This window comes from Melospiza georgiana, chromosome 27 (genome assembly GCF_028018845.1).
Source record: "Melospiza georgiana isolate bMelGeo1 chromosome 27, bMelGeo1.pri, whole genome shotgun sequence".
Lineage (NCBI taxonomy): Eukaryota > Metazoa > Chordata > Aves > Passeriformes > Passerellidae > Melospiza > Melospiza georgiana.
The window spans coordinates 7,073,379-7,081,311 of record NC_080456.1 but is presented as its reverse complement, the minus strand read 5'-3'; the positions used below and the strand labels follow the sequence as shown (position 1 = coordinate 7,081,311).

Below are 7,933 nucleotides of genomic sequence, written 5' to 3'. Positions count from 1 at the left end.
AAAAGGAATAAATACCTCAGAGTGTCCTAAAGCAAAAAGTAGCACACATGAGCTCCTCACACTCCCGGGAGGCCAGCACAGCGTGCACTGAGTCTGCAATGAATTCTGCTCAGTGAGGGTCTGCAAACAAAGGTTCAACTGATGAATTTAACTGATTTTAAAGGGAGGTTTTCTAAGCACTGAGGCACAACAAAGAACAAGAAACAACAATTCTTAAAAAAATCTGCAAGTTTTATTTAGCATATATGCGACTGATTTCCACGCTGTTGCTTCTCACTTTGATTCGTCTGTAGGTTCAGGAAGATGACAATGCACACTCTGCCTTCCGTGAGCCCCCCACAGCAGCTGAGCGCTGCTCCGTGTGCTCAGATCATCAGGAACTGGATTACACGTGCCCGGATGGACTGGAACTGCTCTGCTGCAGATTCAGGAGACGATGGCAGAGAGGGGCTGGCCGAGGCGTTGTCCCAATTCCATTGCTGTGTGACGAGAAGCGGTTTGTTCCCAACAGCTGCAACAATCCCCAGCTCCCTTCCGTGGTGAGTACCGATGGCACACAAATGGCAGCCCGAGGAAATCGTGTTCTGGGCTCTAAGTGCTTGGGACAGGGTCTGATTTTTTGTTTTGTACTTGTATGATGATTAGTACAGCAGGGCTCTGATGGATGACATGGCAACACAGAATTAAAAACTCCTCGACAGGATTACATCGACTTCTAGGCAAAGACAAAAGCTTAGGACCCTTCTGAAATCTACTTTTAATCCAAAGCACGGGGATTGTCAGCATGCTGCACCTTCCAGCTTTTCAAAGCAGCTTACCTCTGAAGACCAGGAAACATTGATTTCTACAGAAACAATGGGCAACCCCCAGGCTAATCTCAGCACTACTGTTTAATAGGGGACCTGCCAGCGTGCCAGTCCAGCTTCAAGTGTGCTTTACTTCAGTCTAACATCCCCACACAATTCTTCTCACATCTCCCAACCCTAAAATCTTATTTTCCCCTAAAGCTTCTCTTCATTAGCCATTTCCAAGTAACATGGTATTTTTACAACATTCAAAAATGTCATGCTGGACTGTGCTAGAGAGTAATCTGCAAATATAAGCTTAGCAAAGTTTGAATTGCCTTGTCCAGAGAAAAAACCTACAAGTGAACACCTACACCTGCCTACAAAGAGCTAACAAGCCCCCGGCAGCTGCCAGCATCAAAGCACAGCGGATGTTTCTAATACAGGGTAAGGATAACAATATCACCTTCTGTTCTCTCCAGCTTCTTTTCCCTGCAGTCATATTTTGCTTCTTATGATTTTTTTAGTCCCCGTATCTTCTTGGACAGCACCGAGCCTGACGACAAGGATACGAGAGTCTTTCCCTGCCGGACGGAGAGAACCAGGAAAACAGTTAAAATAGGAACAGGGCAGTTTGAAATTCATACTTGCAACGAGAAGCAGCGCCTAACTAACAGAACAAAAGTAAACAAAGCACGACACCTCCCTGGGGACAGAAGACTTATAAACACTCCAGGATTTACAATTCTAGCGACCAACCCCTTCAGGACAGCAGCCAAGTGTCCCATGGGGTGGTGCTGCACCAAAGAACGATCTGAGAAATTCCAAAGAGTGAAATGCACAATATTTTGCAAAGACAAAAAATCTTGCAAAATAACAAACATACAATAGATGTAAACTACAGGGCAAGAGTACAAGTGTTACCTTTGGGAGCTGGAACCATCCAGGTGAGCACCTGATAACTGGATCCTCACCAGAGTTTGAACCCTTCAGGACACAGAAGGGTTTTCCCCAGAAATTTCACAGACTGAGTTTTGATAGAAGCACGCTCGCCGGATCCTCAGAAACGTCACCCCTTCTCCAGGTGTCTGGAGAGAACTGCAAATGGCTCTCACGTAGTTTGAGCTAGTTCTGTAAGGTCTCAGGGTGAATTTCACCAGATGCAACCAAATTGGGCCACTCCCAGTGGGACAGAAGGAACCCAAAGCTTGGGTAAGCAGAGCTGCAGCAAATACTGAGGAAACAAACATAACAGCGTAAAAAATAATAAACCATCCTTTTTTTTTTTCTCTTGCTTTTGTTTTTTCTTTTCTTATTCAGATCAGCATAGCAATTAAAGAGAAGGTGAAAAACTCACCATTACTGAACATTTCATCATCGGTAAGCTGAGCATCCTTAGCACAGAGGACACCAAAGTTAAAATTCACCGATCCCTGGGAAATAAAGCCAAATATCGTATCGTAAACAATCAAACAGCAGACATAAAAATTTGTTTCCTCTCAGGACTTTCAGGTATGTATGTATCTTTGCATTACACATTAGAACATACACTTTATACCATCACCTAATACATAATAATTTACCTTTAAATTTTGATAGTATAGCATGAATTTTTAACTTAAACTGGTGATCTATTATTATTAAGTTGGTGCATAAAGTTATTTCTGCTCTCACGTTCAAAAAAACATTAATTTTTTTAAACTGTAATGAGCAATTGATTTCGAAGTCATCACAAGCCCATCAAAATACAAAGCTGGGTTCACCGGACGGGTCTGTGAGCTAGAAGAAGTTAGGCTTGTACTTCCCTCTTGTTCTTCCAGAACCAATAAATCCTGTCAACAAAACCAGGATCTTTAGCCCGCTGCTGTGAAAGATTCTACAAGGATGATGGTTTGATTTGTGTTTAGAAGTTTTGATTTGAAATGGCCAGTCCAATGGATAAAGACAGTTTAAGTAGTATTACATTACTATTATTATTATTTCTATTATTATTTTTGCTAGTACTACTACTATTATTATCACCTGCTACTGGAAGAAACAAACCAGTAGTACCTATACTTAATTACTTTTATTTCCAGGAAATAATAAAGAAAAAGAACCAAACCAAAAAAAGTCACTTCCTACCTTTTATATCAAGGGATGAAAAATTTCTCTTGGGCTCTTCTCCAATTTATCAAGACTCATAGCACTGAAAGGCAAACAAAACAGTGCTTTATAGAAGGTCAAGTGCACGTTTCAAGGCTGAACCACCAACTGATTGCAGTGACAGCAGTTATAAAATGAATCCTTCCAAGGGCCTCTCTTAAATGGAATGTTCTGTGGAACTGCCATTTCTTTCCCAAAACACTAACTTCCAACACTTCCTAAACGTATTTTGCATTTTAAAAATAGAAATTAGTAAGACTCTGTGTGGAGGTCAGGTTTATTTCCTTCTAACGCACAGAGCTCTGTTCCATCACCCTTCACTTTGGCTCTACACAGAATCATGGTGAGCTTTTTAGGAGGGCTCAATAATCAATTCTATTTCTCTCTTTTTCTAGTTCTCTCTCTTCTTCAATAATTCAAGGCAAGTCAAATGAAAAATGACAAGTTCAGCATCAGAGTCACACTTTTTCCCTTTGTCTGGTCAAGAACAGGCTCTAAATCCACTTATTGCTGCCTTCAACGATTCAGACTTGCAAAACCATTCTTACATGTTTTACAGGTTTATCATAAAACCCACAGAACGCAAGCTCTGAATTACAGGAAAAGGTACACAGGCAAATATCTAAAGGGATCACTTAATTTTAAATACATACCTTGATAGAGAGCGCACTGAGAACCTTTCCGTGGGACTCTAAGGGACGCATGCTTTCTGAGCACCCTGTAAACAAGAAAAGCTACGATATGCTACAGGACATCCCCACTTTTTCCACATATTCAAATAGGATTTTTAATAAAAACAGTTCAGTTACAAAAGAAGGAAGAAAGCCAAGCTAATTTTACTCAGCTGTATTTACTGCCGATTTAGAGAAAAATGCCGGGCCGCGTCGCCCGTTGCGTCACACGCCGCGCCGGCAGCAGGGCCTGGCGGGAGCTGGAGTCTCGGGCTGACAGCCACTCATGTGCCGCGTCGCCCGTTGCGTCACACGCCGCGCCGGCAGCACGGCCTGCCGGGAGCTGTAGTCTCGGGCTGACAGCCACGGCTCCGTCCCCCGCCACCGGGAGTTGCAGTCCTTCCCGGGCATCAAATGGATCCTTCGCCCCAGGGCAGGGAAGGACCTGAGGCAGCACCGCTCCTCCCGAATGCCCTCTCTTTTCCCCTCCAACTCTTTTTCTTTTTTTAACTCTGTTTTTCACCCCTTTCCCTTCCCTTCCCTTCTGCTCTCCTGCTTTCTTTCCTTTCCTTTCCTTTTTTTTTTTTTTCCCCTTTTTTTTCCCTTTCCCTTTCCCTTTCTTTTTCTTGTATTTCTAATCTTGGTTTTCCTTTCTAGCTTTAGAATAAAAAAGCAGCAGTAGTAACTTTCAGGCTACCTGGGAGTAAAAAAAATCCCAAAACTATAATGACTGAAAGAAAATTATTTATTCCCTGGGAGCCTGAAATTTTCTACTGCTGCACATGACACAGAGCTTTTTATTCCTTCTTATATATAGTTGATATTTTATACTCACTTTATACACCGCCCCCTGCCGTCTGCACCGGCGCTCTGCAGGCAGAGCGCTGCGGCGTCGTTCGGTTCTGTTTAAATAAACTCGGCTAAATTAGGCTTGGTTCGGCTTAGGTCTAAAATCGTTTCGGTTCGGCTTTTCGTCTAAATTCGGCTTTTCCGGCTCTTCGGCAGAACTTCGGCCCGGTTGGGCTAAAGTCGGTCATATTCGGCTCTTTGCCTAAATGCGGCCAATGTCGGCTACACTCGGTACCGGTTACACTCGGCTATCATCGGCTCTTCGTCTCAAGTCGGCCGTGTTCGGCTACAGTCGGTTCTTCGTCTCAAGTCGGCTGTGTTCGGCTACACTCGGCTCTTCGTCTCAAGTCGGCTGTTGTCGGCCACACTCGTCTCTTCGGCTCAACTCGGCTATTTTCGGCTGCACTGGGCTCTTCGGTTAAACTCGGCTGTTGTCGGCTAAACTCGTCTCTTCGGCTCAACTCGGCTATTTTCGGCTGCACTGGGCTCTTCGGTTAAACTCGGCTGTTTCCGGCCACACTCGGCTCTTCGGGAAACTCGGCTGTTTCCGGCCACACTCGGCTCTTCGGCTCTGCGGAACAATTCGGCCCGGCTCGGCTCCCTCGGGGCGGGAAGGCGGCCGTGAGAGGACCCCGGCACAGCGAGGCGTTTACCCAGATGCCTCTCACAAACCCGCCGAAACACGCCCGCCCGCGGCGCCGCTGAGACCACAGCATGTGTCGGGTACACTTGAAACGCCATAGAAAATACCACCGGGGCCGCGCCGGGGTCGGTATTCCATGCAGGCAGTCCAGTTACACCCAACCCCGGTCCTCCACTTCCCCGCCCTTTTCGCCGCCCTGCTGAGAAGGTCAATTAAAAGTCCGCGACATCCGCGACGCGCCACTCCCAAGGTGGCGGCCTCTCGGTGCAGGGCTGCAGTACCGCGCTCTGCCCACGAGATGGCAGCACTGCCGCCCGCCCCGGCCGGGGGCGCAGCGCGCCTCGGGGCTGCGGGCAGCGAAGGCGGCAAAAAAGAACAGGGGCGATCCCCGCCGAAAACTGCTCTGAAATAAATGCCCCAAAACAACCGGGAAGAGGAAAAATAAACTTCTGCCTCTAATCTAATAGGATAAAACAAAACAAAACCCCAACAATTTCTTTAAAAAACAAAATTAAATATTTTATAAAATATTTTTTTCATATTCATATTCACATTTCTATTTAATAATGTATATTGATCTACACTGTCCATTTATACATTTGTTTTTATGAATACATTTCTATTCCATATTGCATATATCCCTAAAACTTAAATTTATTTTTATATTTTTATACATATTTTTACATAGTAAGTATATATTTCTGTTAGGATTTTTACTTCTCTAACACTCACAGTACTCAAAATAAAACCCCTGCCTCTACCCCATACATGGCAAATAAAACCCCCTTTCATTTCAACTGTATTTAAATTTTTTTTAAAAATATTTTTCAAATTTATATTTAAAATGTTTACTGATGTATGATCGATTTTGCATTTATATTTAGCGATTTATTTATAAATTTATATTCTATGTTACATGTGTTCCTATTACTTATATTTTTATATACTTTTACTCATATCTTTATATATTTATTATATCTTTCTGTGTTAGGATTTTTACATCTGTAACACATTATTTAAAATAAAACCCCTGCCTCTACCCCATACATGGCAAATAAAACCCCCTTTCATTTCAACTGTATTTAAATTTTTTTAAAAAATATTTTTCAAATTTATATTTAAAATGTTTACTGATGTATGATCGATTTTGCATTTATATTTAGCGATTTATTTATAAATTTATATTCTATGTTACATGTGTTCCTATTACTTATATTTTTATATACTTTTACTCATATCTCTATATATTTATTATATCTTTCTGTGTTAGGATTTTTACATCTGTAACACATTATTTAAAATAAATCCCCTGCCTCTACCCACATTAAAGACAAAAAGAACCTCAGTCTTCTCAACTGTATTTAAATATTTTTTAAAATTCTATTTTCCAGGTTCATATTCACTTTTACATTTAAAATGTATACTAATGTATACTCTTATTTGTATTCTCCATTCCATCTCTTCCTATTATTTATATTTACTTATATTTTGTGTTTATATATATATTTATATCTTGATTTTATATCTCAATATTTAGAAATATATAACAATAATATCTACATTCATATTATTTAAAATAAAAACCCTGCCTCTAACCCAATAATAAAAAAGACCCAAACCCTTTCTTTTAAAAAATATTTAAATAGCTTTTATCCTTATGTCTGATTTTTATATTCCTATTTGTATTTATAATAATGTATGTTAATGTCTATTGCTTACTTATACATTTATCTTTAGCAATGTCAAGTTATGAATAAATTTACATTCTATATTACATCTGATGCGAGTAGTTATTTATATATTTTTATACATATTTTTATACATTGATTAAATATTTCTGCGTCAAGATTTTTACTTCTCTAACACTTATAATATTCAAAATAAAACCCCTGCCTCTACTTAAATAAAAGCCAAAACATTCCCTTTCTTTTAAACTATATTTACATATTTTTATATTTATATTCTCGTATAATGTTATTTATATGCTATACTACAACTCTTCATATTACTTACATATATTTATATATAAATTTATATTCATGCTTTAGCAATTTCTCTTTATATATTTATTATATATTTCTATCTTAAGATCCACATTTCTATATTCCTTATATTATTTAAAATAAAACTCCTGCCTCTAACCAAATAAAAACCAAGGACACCCCTTTATTTGAACCAGATTTAAAATGCAGGAAGTAAATTTATTTTTCAAAATTATAATGATATTTATATGGATATTTTTGTTTATTTTATTCATAGATATTATATATATTAGAGAGAATACTTTCTAATATAATCATAGATATATATTTTCTGTATTATATATATTTTCTTACTCATATTTATTTAAATTAAATATGTATAGATATTTGTATTTCTATATATATTTGTATATCTGAATTTATATTTTATTTCTATCATTTAAAAACCACAGCCTATAACCTAATAACACCCCCCAATTTACTTTAACTCTATTTAAATATTTTTATATTTACAATCTATATTTATATATCTTTTTGTATATATATATATAAAATAGACTATCATTTATCTGTATGATATGTTACAATTATATACCATATATTATAGTTCTATGTATGTATCTGCTATCTATATTTATGTTTACCACTCTAATGTTAGATTTATTTTTAAATGTATATTTATTTCTATTTTCATCTCTATATTAAACCATATCAGTTCATTAACCCGACACACCAGAGCCACAACAATACTGTACCTTTGTCAGCACCGGCACGCAGCACACGCCCATCCCATCGCAGCACATCAAAACAAAACCTATTTCTATTACTAACGGAACAAACATCCCACAACGTCATTGA

The 7,933-nt window shown here is 38.9% G+C and overlaps 2 long non-coding RNA genes across 4 annotated transcripts; both read right to left on the bottom strand.

Annotated features, from left to right (window-relative positions):
- Positions 1 to 228: 228 nt before the first annotated feature.
- On the bottom strand, positions 229 to 2,046 carry LOC131093897 (uncharacterized). 2 transcript variants are annotated; one of them, XR_009115626.1, is made up of 3 exons: positions 1,710 to 2,046; positions 1,252 to 1,369; positions 229 to 657 (listed from the first exon to the last, which is right to left on the bottom strand). It is a non-coding gene; the product is annotated as an uncharacterized LOC131093897 (long non-coding RNA). The 2 variants fall into 2 exon arrangements; XR_009115627.1 differs by having other exon boundaries at positions 229 to 591; positions 1,710 to 2,042.
- A 96-nt stretch (positions 2,047 to 2,142) lies between these two features.
- LOC131093922 (uncharacterized) lies at positions 2,143 to 4,701 on the bottom strand. Of its 2 annotated transcripts, none has more exons than XR_009115633.1 (4): positions 4,437 to 4,701; positions 3,584 to 3,648; positions 2,910 to 2,973; positions 2,143 to 2,218 (listed from the first exon to the last, which is right to left on the bottom strand). It is a non-coding gene; the product is annotated as an uncharacterized LOC131093922 (long non-coding RNA). The 2 variants fall into 2 exon arrangements; XR_009115634.1 differs by lacking the exon at positions 2,143 to 2,218 and adding an exon at positions 2,558 to 2,617.
- Positions 4,702 to 7,933: the final 3,232 nt, after the last annotated feature.